The sequence below is a fragment of the Cupressus sempervirens genome, chromosome 3 (genome assembly GCF_028749045.1).
Source record: "Cupressus sempervirens isolate cs-2001-9-10 chromosome 3, ASM2874904v1, whole genome shotgun sequence".
Classification (NCBI taxonomy): domain Eukaryota; kingdom Viridiplantae; phylum Streptophyta; class Pinopsida; order Cupressales; family Cupressaceae; genus Cupressus; species Cupressus sempervirens.
In genome coordinates, this window is record NC_143120.1 from 591,696,325 (window position 1) to 591,714,150 (window position 17,826).

Here is a 17,826-nt window from a genome sequence, read left to right on the forward strand (position 1 = left end):
TTTTCTTCTTTTGACTTCTCACCCTCTCCGTCCTCCGTGCCTCCTCAGTCTCCGTGCCCCTTCCCTCCTCTCCATCCTCTTTTTATCCCCTCTCTTAGATCTGCATTCCATTTTTTGCTCTCAGTGACTCAGTGGCATCCTGATGATGGATCATACAGTATGATCCGAAACGTTGATGAAAAAACTCTCACACAATCTTCCCCAGAAATTAATTCAATATTCATGGATTGTGGAAATCTGTTTGCTTTGATAGATTCACATCACTAACACTATTGGCTTAGTAGACACTAGAGAACATGGTTAACTCAGTTAACATTATGGAACTTGGCTAACACTATGGAACTTGGTTAACACTAGAGTTTCCATCACTTGCGCTAAACAATTCAGTGAACTTTTCTACACTTGGCATAAACTATACATAGGTTTTGAAGATTAGTCAAATGAGAAACTTGGTAACAATTGTATATTGATTAAGTGTGAGTCACTAATAGAAAAATTGACGTTAATTTCAATACATAAGATATGTACAAATAGTTGAAACATAAGAACCTTAGGCATAGAATTTCTTCAGATGTAAAATATTGATGGGCTCAATGAGTTGTTCCCCTTTAGGAGTAGAAAGTTGATAAGCACTAGATCTAGATATTGTTGTGATGATGTAAGGACCCAACCAATTATGCTCAACTTTTCCCTTATGTTCATTGTGTTGATTCTTAGGGTTCTTTCAAAGAATGAGTTCACCCACTTGGACCTCATGAGGATGCACCTTTTTTTTTGTAACTAGCAGACATATTTTTCTAATAGGCATTCATCTAATCAAAAGTGGCCTTGCAACATCTTTTGAGGGTTTCTAGCTTGTGTATCCTCATACCTCTATGGTCTTCATCAGTGATTAACCCATGTAAGGAGACTCATAATAAGGGAATTTTGACTTCCAAAGGTATGACAACTTCAGAATCATAGCCTATTGAAAAAGGTGTAGCCCATGTAGGAATGCGTATAGTGGTCCTATAAGCCCATAGTGCTAGATTGATTTGTAAATTCCAATCTCTACCTTATTTTTGGACTATTCTATGTAGGATCTTTAGAAACATCATATTAGAGGCCTTAGCTTGATCATTCCCTTGAGGGTAGTATATAGAGGACACTGTTATTTTATCATGGATTTCTTGTAGAGTTGCTTGAGGTCCTTATTTTTGAACTATCCTCCATTATCAGTGACAATGGAGGATGGGATACCAAAGACAAAAATGATATGGTTGAGAATGAACAAGGAAACATGATTTCCTATAGTAGTAGATAAGGGCACAAATTCAACCCATTTTGTGAAGTATTCAGTCATTATAATTGTTAGTAAACAAATTTGTCCTTCAAAAAAGTAAATAATGACTCAGTGTGCCTAGAAACAAGAAAAAAGTGTACTAACAGTTGGATGAGTTATCATTGATTGATAAATCTCCTCTAAATTAAGAGGTACAACTCCCTCATAAAAGATATTCAATGAAGTAAATAATAGAGTGTACCTTTAACCTAAAGATACAAAGGGTTGTCTGACATTCATTCATAAACATTAAATGAATGTAATTAAAAGATTTGTAGGATAATAAAGAAAGAAATAAGTGAACTACATATCACTCATCTAATCTTCCTAACACAGAAAGGAAAAGGAGATCTTGATGTTCATTTATAAATGTGAAAACATCAAGCCTACAGACCTGTAATGTAAACATAACCTTGAAGATATGGGACAGAACAATATTTAGGAAGGATTGAAATCACCAAAAAATATATTTCAATCAGAAAACCACACACCAAAACCTACATATTCAAATATATTAAATCCTCTTTATTCTTAATCATTTGACAAAATAACGAATAGATAATTTCATCTTTCCCCCCTAGCCACCCTCGCACACCCCCCCCCCCCCAAATAGTTTTACAAAAGCACATTAATACTTCCCTCCTATCTATCACAATGACATCCATAAATATATGTCCTCTTCTTGTGGTAGCCTTAGGACTCTCCATCATGAAAAAAATAGCCCCTGTTACATCTAAACTCTACAATAAATAATGCCTCTAGGTTGTGGTTTTAGTTTCCATAACTATTTCTTGGACATCTTTTAATATTTCTTCAATTTTTTATTTCTCAGCCTATTCACTTTATGAACATCATTTCTAGCCAACAATAAGATGTTCTTCTGAATTTTGGAAAGTGATTTAATATTTTTCTATCCTTAATGATTAAATACTTACTATTTATTTTTCTCACTTTTAGATATATTTAACATCTCCATAATCACTGAGGTGGCATCTTCTAGGGTGTTAAAGAGGTCAGGTGTATCTGAATCTGTTGTTGATGATTCTCAACATAAACAAAGCTACATTAAATATCTATCATGCATGGGAACACTATCCCAAAGTAATACCAAAATTTTGAGAATAATTCTAAAATTATATTGTACTCTAGGCCCATTGTAATATGATATTAAAGACTATCTCAAACACTCTCTATCCAAGGTCATTGTTATTGTTGATCACCACCGAGCATCTAGTCATGGTTTATCTTTGTCACAATCTCTAATTTCTAAACATCTTACCCAATTTGATATTCTCTATGTGGGATTATAGAGTTCAACCTTAAGGTCATGTCATTATTATCTACATATGTGATTCCTCACTCGTCCTTTTCTTACCACCCAAAGATTTTAGAATAGTTTGTGGAGTAGTAAGCTAGGATTTAATGGGTTTCCTAGGTTCCTCGACACCCAACTATATGCATGCATCTATGCAAAGAAAAGGAAATTAAATCCATTGACATGGTGTCTACCAACACATATTTATTATTTTAGCTAGTAGAGGAAGGCATTAGGCATCCATTTCATTTATCCTCAATCATACTTATACACAAGTATGCACTTTGATAATTGGTAGGGTTGTAGAGGTCACCAACCTTCACAACCTTGCAACCAATGTTTCCCTTTTGGATCTACAACTATAGTCAATGAATTCCACCAATAATATCCATCCTAATACAATGAGTTGAAGCTTTCTAAGGTCATCTTTAAGCTTATTTCTATTTATAACTATTAGATTTCTCCATTGTCAGCTTAATTTAGTAGCAAGATATATATGTCATCATTAATTGGCATTTCTCCTTCATTTAGAAAGGAAAAATGGATTGCAACTCTTGACCTAACCTTTTGGTGATGTCGGATTTTTGTCAAGCATATTGACAGTGGGGCAATTTTGTATATCTATATACAATTCTCTTCTTATGAGCATTCTATCAAATAGTTGGCATAATTTCCATGGAAACCATTGCTATGTGGAATCCTAGCTGACACATGACATTTCATTAGACATAATACATGCATCCTCTATGACCCCTTGCCTAAATAAAATGCGAATAATTCATTTCATATGGGTTGACTCGTTACTATGCTTCCTTCAATCCTTTAAACACTTCTTTAATACTATATGGCTTTCATAGTGATTAGAAACAATATAAGCTGACATATTTGGCATTGTAGATCATTACCCAAGAGCATGATCAACAATTACCATTGTTGATGGGTGGTATCCTATCAAAAAATTTGTTACTATTTCCACATTCTATACATTAACTCACAAATTTGAAGGGTTGTGTCTTTGGGGATTTCCATAGATTATGGATCAATACAAACATCAGTTTTAGGTTCCCCATGTTTATAAAGTATCATATTTTGCTAACCCAAATGTAACTCACATCTTAAAAGGTAATAGTGGAAGTTGAGATTTGAGCCTTATGATATGGATGAATGCATGGGAATTACTAGTCCTTGCATTTTGGTCTCACACTCATACCCTTGCTTCATATACCTTGAACTCAAAATTTATGCTTTTGAACATGTTGAATCTACATATTGGATTTTGAAGAAAAATTTGGAGGCATTTAAGCTCAATATCTTGAGCTCGTGCTTTTGTAGTGATGAATTGGTGGACTTAAATCACTCACTCTTAGCCTTCAATATATACTCCAAATCTAAGCTATGGACTTAAATTGGCAAATATTCATCACTCGATCAACAAGTGTGAAACTTGAACCTTGAACCTCTAATGGTGTGCCTCTGATGGATCTATATTCTCAAGATAAACCTCTAAATCTATCTCCTTGAATTGTAGATGTTGAGCCTTTAAACTCTTGAACGTCTTAACCTAAACTATATGCCCCCCTTGAGCCATTACTTCTGCATTAAACCTTTGAACTGGAAAATCTTGAACTTTGAACTTGAACCTTTGAAATTCAAGTTTCAAAGTTCAAGTCAAACATAACTTCAAAACATTGCCTTCTTTACAAACCAAGATTTACAATAGCATCATTAGCAATAAAATTCACCAGAGATTCTTCTTATGGGGAAATTTTGATGTTTAAAATGTGGGTGCTAAAAGCATGCTTATAGCTAGCTTTGACTAGGGATGTGGATCATGAGGGGCATAAAGAATTCAAAAATCTTTAGTAAAGACGAGTGCTTAGCCATTGGGAAATAGAGTCATAGGGCAAGAAATAATGAGGAGCTTCTTACAAAGAGGGGAAGAGTAGGGGGAACACAAAAACACCTAAATTAATAGCAAGCAAAAAAACTAACCAACTACACCAAACACCACCAAAATATTAGAAAGCAACAATATTTACAAATTTATACAGGTGAGAAGAACTCACCATAGGATCAGAGTTGAAGAAAATGTATATGAAGCCATTCATTGACTAGGAGAAGAAAGATCCTTTTCACAACAATGAATTGCATTGGTATGGTGCAACCCAACACCACTTCCATTTGGAAAAGTCTCTGTCTTAGTAACTCAAACTAATCATATTTGAGAATCTTATCAACCAAAAACCATGCCCAAAGAGCCACCTCTTATCATGAAATTTTGAGCTTTCTCAAGCCTTTTGCAAAGAACTTGTAAACCCTTTCCAAGCAACCCATTGAAACAAGACTTGTTCAAAAATTTCCAAAGTGGGGATTATATCATTTTCAATATATATATTCTTATGGCCAGCATAAGTAAGAGGATTTTTAGAATTTAAAATACACTCAAAATAGAAGTGAGCTTCTTCAAACATAGGTTCAATCTTGGCGAGGATAAATTTATCATCCTTTGCTACTAACAAGTCTAAAAACTCATCATCTAAAATAGAGGAATTGGTCATGCTTATACCTAGATTTTCCATAGGAGAAATTTATTCCTTTTGGCTAAGAGAAAGTGGGGTAGAACTTCTTCATCATGAGGCAATATGTTTACTGAAACCTTCAATGGTTCTTGAGACTATATTACTTTTGAGATGTAAAGCTCTCTCTATTGTATATGTGTTTCAACATTCTCTATTTCAAGTCGGAATAAATAATCTTTCCTACGTGAAGGTGATTCCCATATTTGAAAAAGAGGGTTTTCTCTAATAGTGACATGCTCATAGAACCTTGTTGGTATTTATAATGAGTTTAGATCACTTTGAATCACCTTATCTTCTAGCCCTTCAAATTTTGTTTCTTTCTCACTCATCAATCTATCAATTAGTTTGAGAATGCATCCTTCACCTATGAATGTGAGAGGTTCTCCCTTTTGGAAATCATTGTTGTCATGAATGAGTGTGATTTCCTCTAGTTTCTTAAGATTGTCTAGTTGGGATCTAGTTTTAGGCTACAAATTAACATTTGAGCATCTCAAGCACCTCATAGGAGTGTGTAAGTCCTCTTGTTCCTCTAGTATTTTAGGTTGTGACCATTTATCTTGAGATGATGGGTAATGAAATAAAAAGGTTTCATATTTTCCTCTCCTTGAACTTGAAGGATTCCTTTTGTTTCTTCCCCATGAATCTTTCTTTTGTCATGTTGACCTACCATACTTTCCTGATTGATGTTGATGATTGTAACTACATTAGGAACTTCAAAAGAAAAAAGGTTCAAATATTAGATAAGAGGAAGCCATTAGTAAACTTGATTTCAACTTATTTTCATTGAGATCTTCCTCTATAGGAGATATACTTAGACAATTCATTAGATCATCTAATCGGGAAATTTGTTCCTTATTATTCGTAATGTGTGAATAGCAGCACCTTGTCATATCAAAAGAATTATTTTCTTCAGGCATGACTTTTTGAGAATCCTTGTCATCATACTCGACATGTAGGTGATATGCTCCTATTGTATCATGAAGACTATCTTCAATCACAATAGGAATTAGAAAATACTCTACAATAAAACTATCATAACTTGATAAATATGGATAGGGGATGTTGGTTTTACTATTTTGAGAACAAACCTTTTCAGTTTGGGTTTTAGCTCTGGATGATACTATTGTTCATAGAGACAAATTCCTTCCTGCACAAGTTTATCACATTTTACTCCACTAATGGTCATATCATCATCCAATAGTGTACCATGAACCAAAGGTTCTCTTCTATACAATTTCTCTTTGCCTATCCCATAACAACCATCTATTGAGGACTTAAATTTATCACCTATAAGCTCATCTTTTAATTTCAAATCCAAACCTGAGACTTTTGTAATTTTGTTCTATTGAAACCAATTAGATAACAAAAAATCATCCTCAATTCTAACAACTTATTTATTATCAATTTCAAATTCACATACCTTAGTCCTTTTGAGATGAAATCTAACCTTTGCATGTAATGTTGAAAGAAAGATTGACAACAAGTTAGCTTGGTCAAGATGGGCAACTTATGGAATCTTTGTCAAAGTTTGGTTGAATCTATCCACAAAATTTCTCATCTCCTCATCTTTTCATTTCAAATTCACATACTTTAGTCCTTTTGAGATGAAATCTAACCTTTGGATGTAACGTTGAAAGAAAGATTGACAACAAGTTAGCTTGGTTGAGTTGGTCAACTTATGGAATCTTTGTCAAATTTTGGTTAAATCTATCCACAAACTTTCTTATCTCCTATCTTTTCCTTTCTAAACCTTGAAAATTTGGCATAATAGGTAGCCTACATCAACTACTAGTTTAAACTCACAAAGAATTTATTTTCCAACACAGTCTAACTAGTGGTGTACCCACTTTCTAAATGCTAAAATCAAATAGTAGCATCACCAACAAAGGATCTAACAAATAGAAAAACATACACATCCTCCTCTAAAACACCAATAATCCCATAGGCTATATTGAATGCCTAGATATGGTTGTTAGGATCTTGATCACCTCCTCCATAAAACTTTAGAAAGTATCTTTTTGATCTGGTAGGCATGGTTGTGAAATGAGGCAAGCCAAAAGGACCAAGATTTGTTTGTCATGATTGAGTCATAGTTAAGGCCATGTTTATACTAGACTTATTTTACCAAATAGAAACATAGTCACCAACCTCTATCCCTAGGGAGGTACCTTTAGATATCCAAGGAAAGAAAGCATTGTAACTTCACTTTCTTTCCCTAAGAGAGTCAGCAAAAATCTCTTAGTAAATAGATTTGTCTTTTGAAAGAAAAGTAAATAAAGACTCAATATGCTAAAAAAGAATAACAAAGTGTACTAATAGTTGGATGAGTTATCATTGATTGATAACTCTTCTCTAAATTGAGAGGTACAACTCCCTCATAAAATATATTCAACAAATTAAATAATATAGTGTATCTTTAACCTGAAGATATGATGGAATTTTTGACATTCATTCATGAACAGTAAATGGAGGTGATTATAAGATTTGTGGGATAAGAAAGAAACAAATAAGTGAACTATAGATCACTCATCTAATCTTCCTAAAATAGAAAGGAAAAGGAGATATTGATGTTTATTTATAAATGTGAATACATTAAGCCTACAGATTTGTAATGCACACATAACCCTAAAGAAATTGGATAGAGCACTATTTAAGAATGATTGAAATCAACCACAAATAAATTTCAATCAAAAAACTACATGCCAGAACCTTTAGATTCAAATATGCTAAATCCTTTTTATTCTTAAACATTTGACAAAATAACCAATAGATGATTTCATCTTTGCCCCCCCCCCCCCCCCCCCCTAATAAATTTTACAAAAACACATTAAGACTTCCCTCTGTCTAATACAATGACATTCAAAAAATATGTTCTCTTCTTATGGTAGCCTTAGGACTCTCCACCGTGAAAAAATGAACCCCAATTACATCTAAACTCTACAATAAATAATACCTCTGGGTTGTGTTTTGGTTTCCATAACCATTTCTTGGATATCCTTTAATATTTCATCACTTAACATTTCTCAACCTATTCTCTTTATGAACATTATTTCTTGCCAACAACAAAGATATTTCCCTGACTTTTGGAAAGTGATTTCATATTTTTCTCTCCTTTATGATTAAATAATTATTGTTTACCTTTCTCAATTTTTGATACATTTATCATCTCCATAATCGCTAAGGTGGCATCTTCTAGGGTGTTGAAGAGGTCAGGTGTATCTGAATCTGTTGTTGATGATTCTCAATGTAAACAAAGCTAAATTTACTATCTATTATTCATGGGAAAACTATTCCAAAGCAATAACAAACTTTTGAAAATTATTCTCAAATTATATTCCACTTTGGGCCCATTGCAATTTGATATTGAAGAATATATCAATTGCTCTCTATCCAAGGTCATTGTTATTATTGATCTCCACCAAGCATCTAGTCATGGTTTATCTTTGTCACAATCTATGGTTTCTCAAACATGTTATCTGATTTTCCATTCTCTATGTGGGATTATAGAGTGCAACCTCAAGGTCATCCCCTCATGATTTTGATGTTGTTATGATTCACATATGTGACTCTATACTCATCATTTTCTTACAAACCAAAGATTTTAGAATATTTTGTGGAGCAGCAAGCTAGGATATAATGGGTTGCATAGGTTCCTTGAGACTCAACTATATGCATGCATCTATGCTAAGAAAAGGTGATGAAATCAATTGACATGGTCTCTACCAATGCTTCTTTGTAAGTTCAGCCAGTAAAGGAAGGCATCATGCATCAACTTCATTTTTCCTCAATCATACTTATACAAAAGTAGACAGAATTTGATAATTGGTAGGGTTGTAGAGGTCACCAACCTTCACAACCTTGCAACCAATGTCACCCTTTTGGATCTACAACTATATTCAATGAATGTGGCCAATAATCTTCATCTCAATATAATGAGTTGAAGCTTTCTAAGATCATCTTTAAGCTTATTTTCATTTATAACTATTGGATATCTCCATTGTCAATTTAATTCAGTTGCAAGGTATATATGCTACCATTAATAGGCATTTCTCCTTCATTTCAAATTGTAAACTGGATTGCAACTCTCAACCTAACCTTTTGGTGATGTTAGGTTTTTGTCAAGCATATTAACAGTGGGGCCATTTTTTCTATCTATATACAATTCTCTTCTCATGAGAATTCTATCAAATAGTTGGCATACTTGCAATGGAAACCATTGCTACATGGAATTTTAGCCAACACGTGATATTTCATCAGACATAATACTGTTGGAAATATTCAAGATATAACAGTTTACTGAGAGGGGAGGGGTGAATCAGTAAACATAAAATCTTAAATCAATTCATATTAACCAGTAAAATATTTAATCATCTAATCTACAGTATGTAAACATTCATAACACATAAGCACAGAGATTTTGGTGACCCAGAAACCTTCCAAAATAGAAAGTAAAACTGGGGTGGGGATGAAACCCACAAATCTTCTTTACTACAGTAGGAAGTTAGCCGGTTAAGGCATACAATGATCACTTCTGGTGATCTGCCCTGTTAGGAGCATAAAGGATTGTTATATCCACCTTGTTAAAGGATTTGAAACATACTTCATAAGTATGCACTCTGTTAGGAGATTTAGTACAAAGACTGTTAAGTCTACCCTATTAAAGGATTTATAAAAACTGATTCACCTGTTAGAATGAAACAGTGGATCTGAATACAACTGATTGCTGATAAGATCCGCTATGCTCTGATTGTCCTTGATATGATAGATGAAACATTTCTGCTCCAATGCTGACCTTCCTGAAAACCTTCAAAATTCAGCTTACATTCTTTCGCACACATTCTTCACATACTTCGCATATATCACACACATACTTTTTGAATGATACAATACATTATATATATACCATCCAAGTTAAAATTACATGCAATGGTCGGCTGAATAAAAGTAGACAAAATTTAACTGAGTCGGCAAAATAGCAAAACAAACTCGGTAGAACAAACTTCTTTGTTTACCGACTGAGCTCGGTTAACACTGAGTCCTATGTTAACCGACCGAACTCGGTTAACACTGCATCCATCTTTACTTGGTTAATATTAAGTTCTTAATTAACCGACCGAACTCGGTTAATGTTGAGTTCTTAGTTAACCGACTGAACTCGGTTAATACTAAGTTCTATGTTAACCAACTGAACTCAGTTAACACTGAGTTCTATGTTAACCGACTGAACTCGGTTAACACTTAGTTCTTCTTTACTCGGTTAATACTGTGAGAAAAGTGTTGTCACTAATGGCAAATAACTTTATGCCAACAATCTCTCCCTTTGGCATTAGTGACAAAAACAATTATGTATCAAAGTTTATGTACAGAAATTGACATACATTTCAAAAAGTTTCCAAAATTGTAGATCTTATTAGATGTATGTCTCCCCCATACAATATGCATAGTATTTACAGATCAATACATATATCTTTGCACGGATAGCTCTGAAGTTCTGAAGTTCTGTCTCCCCCTTTTTGACAATAATGCCAAATATCATATATTTATACTGAGATTTCAAAATGAGAAAGAAATTCTGAATGTACCTTGAGAATAAGAGCCAAAGTCTTATCCCAATTTTCTTGCAAAATTTTGCTAGAGGAGAGTGCAATTTGAATTTCTGCAGAAAGTTCAATCATATGATCTGTAACTGAGAAATTGTTGTCATGAATCAATGTTCTGGAATGAGCAATATGCTTTTGCATTGAAGTCATGATAGGAAGAATCATATTCTGGATATCTATGAGAGTAGACCTGATTCTTGCTTCCTCTCTCAGCAATTCTGCCTGTTTCTCCGACAAAAATCTTATTTTATGATGATGGGATGAACTTGTACTGAGGTCAGATTGCAGCACTTGGGCACTGACCTTCATATCCTCATCAATTTTATTCAACTTTTCTTTTATATCCTTGGTATACTTAGTAACATCACAGAGTTTTCCAAAAAGTGAAGTTACATTATTAAAAGAATTCTCAAAATTATTCAAAATTGTAGACAATTCTACCTGATTTAATGCAATATGCTGAGCAATGTGCTCAAGCACCTTATTGTCAAATTTCTTCTCTGCCTTTTCAATCAACTTTTCTTGGCCGGAGGTATCCTCATTGAATTTGTTTACAGCCTCTTCCAACTGAATCAAAATGTGTTGAGTAGAATCTACTTCAACACCTATAGCCTCTGTTATAATATTTTTAGCACTCTCAATGATGCTATATTCTAGATCTCTTTCATGCCGTAGCTGTTTCTGCCTAGCCTTCTGCTCTAATAGCTGACTGAGCATTCTCATTTCATCAACTGATGCTGTATCAAGATCTATTTTAGGAAGAATAATTTCCTTATCCAAATCAATTTCCTCATCCAGTGTCTTGCTGGAAAACATGTATCTTTTTGCTTTTCCAGCAAAGACTCCATCTTGACCCTTGTGAACTGAGACTATAGTTGATGAGGCAGGGCTGGCTGATAAGACTGGAATAGGACTATGTAAAGGAAGACTAAAAGATGTGCAAATGGTATCAAAAATTGATGTTGCTGTACAGGATGGAGTGGAAGAGCTAATAGTTGCCAAAATTTGATTAAGAGAAGTCAAAATTGTAGTATCTGTAGGTACACTTATTATACATTCTGCAGTAGAGGTTGATGTGCATGATGAACTTACTGCAGAGACTGATGGAGACTCGGTTAATGAAGGTGGCTGCAGCTCGGTTAATGAAGTGATTGGCACTTGCATAGATGGTACATGGAGCTGAGAGGACTTACCAGTAAGAGCTATTTCCATAGTTGATGTAACTGTTTTGGATGGAGAGGGTGGAAGAGATGCAATGAGTTCAGCTGCAATTTGTACTGGATCTTCTTCCACCCTTGCTTGTTCTTCTTTCTCCTCCATTTCTTTTTCAGCTTCTTCTTCCTCTAATTCTTTCTTAGCCTCTTCTTCCACTTCTAACATGATTGAATGAAGATCCTCTGGAATATCTTCAATATCATCATCATCTTCATCATCATCACTGTTGTCAATGTCATTGATTTCAACCGTATCATCACTGGATTTGTGTAGATGATAGATGTTTTTCCACATGTTTGTTGCATCATTTACCACATGCTCAATGTCTTTGACAAGTATCAAATAGGTGTGGAATCTAATCATCATATTACCTTCGTGAGCTTTTAGTGATGCTTTCACTTCAGCATTAGTGAAACTTGGCAGGAGATTCTTCAGTGTCTGCTCATAGATGTCTTTTACAGTCTTGGTTGCAGCTTCCCATCTGATTTGCAACCTCTCCAATAGTTCTTTGGAGATCTGGGAGGCTATCTGGTCCGGTGAGTATTTCCATTTACCCATCTTGTTCAGTACCAGTTCCTCAATCTGCATTTTTTCTTGTTCTGTTCTGGTTTCAAACTTCAATGCTTTGAAGTTTGTGAAGCTAGCACCTGCTTCTAATTGCTTCAATCTATCCTCAAATGTGGGTGGAGGCTTAACAAGCATAGATTCTTTCTTTCCTTGTCTTGTTCTCCTGGAGAAGACTGCAGAGGCTTGCCTTTTAGGTTTGGTGATGATCACCTTGCCTTTCTTTTGTTGAGGCTCCTTTTCCTTGTCTGACTTGGTTTCCTCTTCTTCTTCTTCATCTTCTCCTTTGCCTTATGTTATCAGTTGGGTTATTCTTCTCTTTCCTTTGCTAATGGCCTGAGGGATTTTAATTTGGAGCTCAATTCTGGCCTTAGCTTGATCATATGTTCCAAAAATTGGTTGCCTTGGGTCTACTGGTTCATTCACCAGTGCTTCTATGATATCCCTAGCTTCGTCAATTTTTACCTCATAGGGAAGAGGTTTCACCCATGCTACTCGAGGCCTGGCTGCCTGAATGTATACCTTGTCACAATCTACCATGAAGCATATGTCTTCCTTGTATTCTTCAACCAGTTTGGGTGGAATTCGGAACCTATGATTCATCTTTTCCTTAAATTCTTCAAAATAGTTATCCAAAATAATATCAAAATTTTCACCTAGTTCTATAATGAACTCGTTTATCTGATAAAGAATTGGTATATCTTTTCTCCATACTACTGATCCCTTTGATGGAAAAGATTTCTGAATATAGAAGAATAAACAAATCAAAAGCGAACCGAATTTGCAGGGATTGTTCTTGGAGGTTCTAATGCTTTCCATATTCTTATTGAATTGGGATAAAAGTAATTCTGATAAATCAAATTCTAAATTCATCTTCACTATTTTGTACGCCAGATCCACAGCTTCACAGGGTACACTGTTTGGACGGCTTGAACTATAGATTTTGTGAGCATTGACGTGAATGCCAAATCTCAATTCGATGTCAGCTACAGTATTCAGCTTAAGTCCCCTACCATCCCATTCTGCTTGGGTCAGTTTCTGCAATTCCTCCCGACCTAGGGTTTTGGTAGCCTTGGCTTTGCTCAGCATGGGGAGTCCAGTAATTTTGTTAATCATTTTCTTTGTGATGAGCACTGGTTGCTCTAACCACAATTGGCCATTGTGAACTCGACTGAGTACATACCTAACCCATTTAACTTGAAATTTCCTTGGCAAGTGCGAAATGTGGGTTAACCCTTTTGTTTCAAGATGCTTATGTTCGGGTTTTAGGTTTCCATCTATGCTCATTTCACCTAGGGCATTATCAATTTCTAGGTTTCCAAGTTCTTGAATAGAGCATTTAAAATGAAATCTTATATCATTGACAAGAAGTACCTTTGAAGGAATTTGAGATTGGGAACCATTGGGGTCCAGTGATTCTGCAACAGCTAGTGCTAATTTGAAGTTCGGCGCCTTCCATTCCTCTCCTCTAACCAGCATTTTTGAGCCTTTCTTAGTCTTAGAGCTTCCACTTCCGGATGCCATTGTTACTTGGTAGGTGTAGAAAAATTCTGAATTGATTCTTTCGCTCTTTTGAAAAATTCGCTCGGAAATGTCTTAAGCTCGCTCTGAAATTGCAGAAAATACCTTAGCTCTTTGTTCGCAGTAAAAAATTTAGATTAAATTTTGCCCCTTTTGATAACAAATTTGCCATAAATGTTTTGGTACGATGGCAGAAGAAATGACAGGTTGTCATCCACTAGCTCGGTAGATATTATCAACTCGGCGATCGAAAGAAAATATTGAAGTACCGACCTTACTCGGTTAGGTCACGAACCGACCTTGCTCAGTTGACACAACATGGTTAATGAAACTTAGTTGTGACCGACCGAACTCGGCAAAGTCTTTTACCGACTCAACTCGGTAACTGCTACTCGGTTAATGAAGCTTTGTTACATCCAACCAAACTTGGTAAAGTATTGAACCGTCCTAGAGTCAGAGTGTATCTATAATACTAATTTGATCCATCTTCTTCCTTTGGAGCTGCATAGGATAAATCTTGGAAGATGCAGTTCCAATGTTTCTTATATGAATACTAATTGGAAATGGTAGAGTCACCCACCTCTTGAGTGACACTCCTATCTGACTTATCTTGTTCGGTAGATTTTGGAATCCATTGCTGCTTCATTTGCTTTCGAATGTTATCTGCTTTGATTTTCTTTTCATCTTTAATTCTTTTGATATTCATGCAATTTTTGGCTATATGACCGAGTTCTGTACATGTATAGCACCTTACAGTTGTGTCCTTTTTTCTTAGGTGATGTCTGGCACAATTCATGCCAGTATGTCCATACTCTCCACAATAGTGACATCTGCACCAGGTATTGTAGTCCCATCTGAATATGGCTTTGACAAGTTGTTCAGCTAGATTGAATGATTTGGATTTGCACTGGAATGCCTTGTGACCATGCTTTTTGCATTTGTAACAATTGCCTTCAAATTTTGGTTTTTCTTTACACTCATTTGCCTTGTGACCATGCTGATTGCAGTTGAAGCACTTACCATTGAATTTTGCTTTCCCATTGCTCCAACATTTGTTTGATGTATGACCTATCTTGCCACAATGATTACAAGTGGATCTTTTATTCCTTTGTTCACCTTGCTTGGAGGATTCACCAGCTTCTTTGTATCCAAGACCAGCTTTGCTTGTTTGTCTTTGAAGATTCTGCTCATTCAATTGATTTACGTCTACCTGAGATTTCATCATCCTTTCATTGACTTGCCTTTCAGAGATTAGGTCATTTTCAAAGCTTTCATTGATTTGTCTTTCTGATCTCAAGTCATTCTGTAGACTTTCATTGATTTGCTTTTCAATGTTCAAATCATTCCTTATTCTTTCATTTTGTGCTGTGAGAATCCTGATCTCTTCATTTGCATTGGTGAGTTGGTCTATGAGATCTTCATACTGATGAGTTTGATTGTGGATTTCATGACTTCTATTCTCCAGTTCTTCTTGTGCTTTGTTTCTTTGATCCAAAGCTTCACATAGCCTGATTGACTGTATTTCTTGTTCTCTCTTAAGCTTTCTTACCTCTTCTTGCAGAGATCCATTCTTTTCTAGAAGTTCTTTGATTGTTTGGTCAGCTTCTTCTGAATTGCTTGATGGTAACAGGTCTTCAATCTTCACTTCAACATACTGATGATCATTCATTTGTTTTGCAAGATCCTTTCTTCTTTTTAGGGATTGAGAAAGATGTTCCTTTGCTTCTGAACCATGGCCATTTCAAGATCTAACTTTTCATTTTCTATAACTTTCTCCAATCTGAATATCTCCATTGACTTTGATCTTTGCTCAAGCTGTCAAGCTATGTCCTGAGAACCAAGTTAGCTCTGATACCAATTGTTGGAAATATTCAAGATATAACAGTTTACTGAGAGGGGAGGGGTGAATCAGTAAACATAAAATCTTAAATCAATTCATATTAACCAGTAAAATATTTAATCATATAATCTGCAGTATGTAAACATTCATAACACATAAGCACAGAGATTTTGGTGACCCAGAAACCTTCCAAAATAGAAAGTAAAACTGGGGTGGGGATGAAACCCACAAATCTTCTTTACTGTAGTAGGAAGTTAGCCAGTTAAGGCATACAATGATCACTTCTAGTGATCTGCCCTATTAGGAGCATAAAGGATTGTTATATCCACCTTGTTAAAGGATTTGAAACATACTTCATAAGTATGCACTCTGTTAGGAGATTTAGTACAAAGACTGTTAAGTCTACCCTGTTAAAGGATTTATAAAAACTGATTCACCTGTTAGAATGAAACAGTGGATTTGAATACAACTGATTGCTGATAAGATCCGCTATGCTCTGATTGTCCTTGATATGATAGATGAAACATTTCTGCTCCAATGCTGACCTTCCTGAAAACCTTCAAAATTCAGCTTACATGCTTTCGCACACATTCTTCACATACTTCGCATATATCACACACATACTTTTTGAATGATACAATACATTATATATATACCATCCAAGTTAAAATTACATGCAATGGTCGGCTGAATAAAAGTAGACAAAATTTAACTGAGTCGGCCAAATAGCAAAACAAACTCGGTAGAACAAACTTCTTTGTTTACCGACTGAGCTCGGTTAACACTGAGTCCTATGTTAACCGACCGAACTCGGTTAACACTGCATCCATCTTTACTTGGTTAATATTGAGTTATTAATTAACCGACCAAACTCGGTTAATGCTGAGTTCTTAGTTAACCGACTGAACTCGGTTAATACTAAGTTCTATGTTAACCGACTGAACTTGGTTAACACTGAGTTCTATGTTAACCGACTGAACTCGGTTAACACTGAGTTCTTCTTTACTCGGTTAATACTGTGAGAAAAGTGTTGTCACTAATGGCAAATAACTTTAAGCCAACAAATACATGCATCCTCTATGACCCCTTAACTAAATAAGATGGGAATAATTCATTTTAAATGCATTAACTCTATAGATTGTATGACTTTCATAGTGATTTGAAACAATACAAGCCAACATCTTTGGTACTACAAATCATTAACCAAGAGCATGATCAAAAATTATCATTGTCGATGGGTGCCACATGTCAAACACTTTGTTACTATTTCCACATTCTATACATTAACTCACAAATTTGAATGGTTGTATCTTTGGGGATTTCCATAGATTATGGATTGATACAAAAAATAGTTTTGGGTTCACCATGTTTATAAATTATCATATCTTGCTAACTCAAATATAACTCACATCTTAAATGGAAATAGTGGAACTAAGATTTGAGCCTTATGATTTAGATGAATGCATGGGAATTACTAGTCCTTGTGTTTTGGTCTCACACCCATACCCCTACTTCATATCCCTTGAATTGAAAATTTTTGCTTTTGAATGTGTGAAATTTGCATATTGGATTTTGAAGAAAAACTTGGAGACATTTAAACTCGATATCTTGAGCTCATGCTTTTGTATTGATGAATTTGTGGACATAAATCACTCACTCTCAACCTTGAATATATACTCCAAATCTAAACTATGTACTTGAATTGGAAAATCTTCATCACTTAATCAAAAAGTGTGAAACTCGAACTTTAAACCTCTAATGGTGTTCCTTTAATGAATCTAGATCCTCAAACTGAAATTTTGAATTTTCCTCCTTGAATTGTAGATATTGAGCCTTCAAAATCTTAAACATTTGAACCTAAACTATACGAC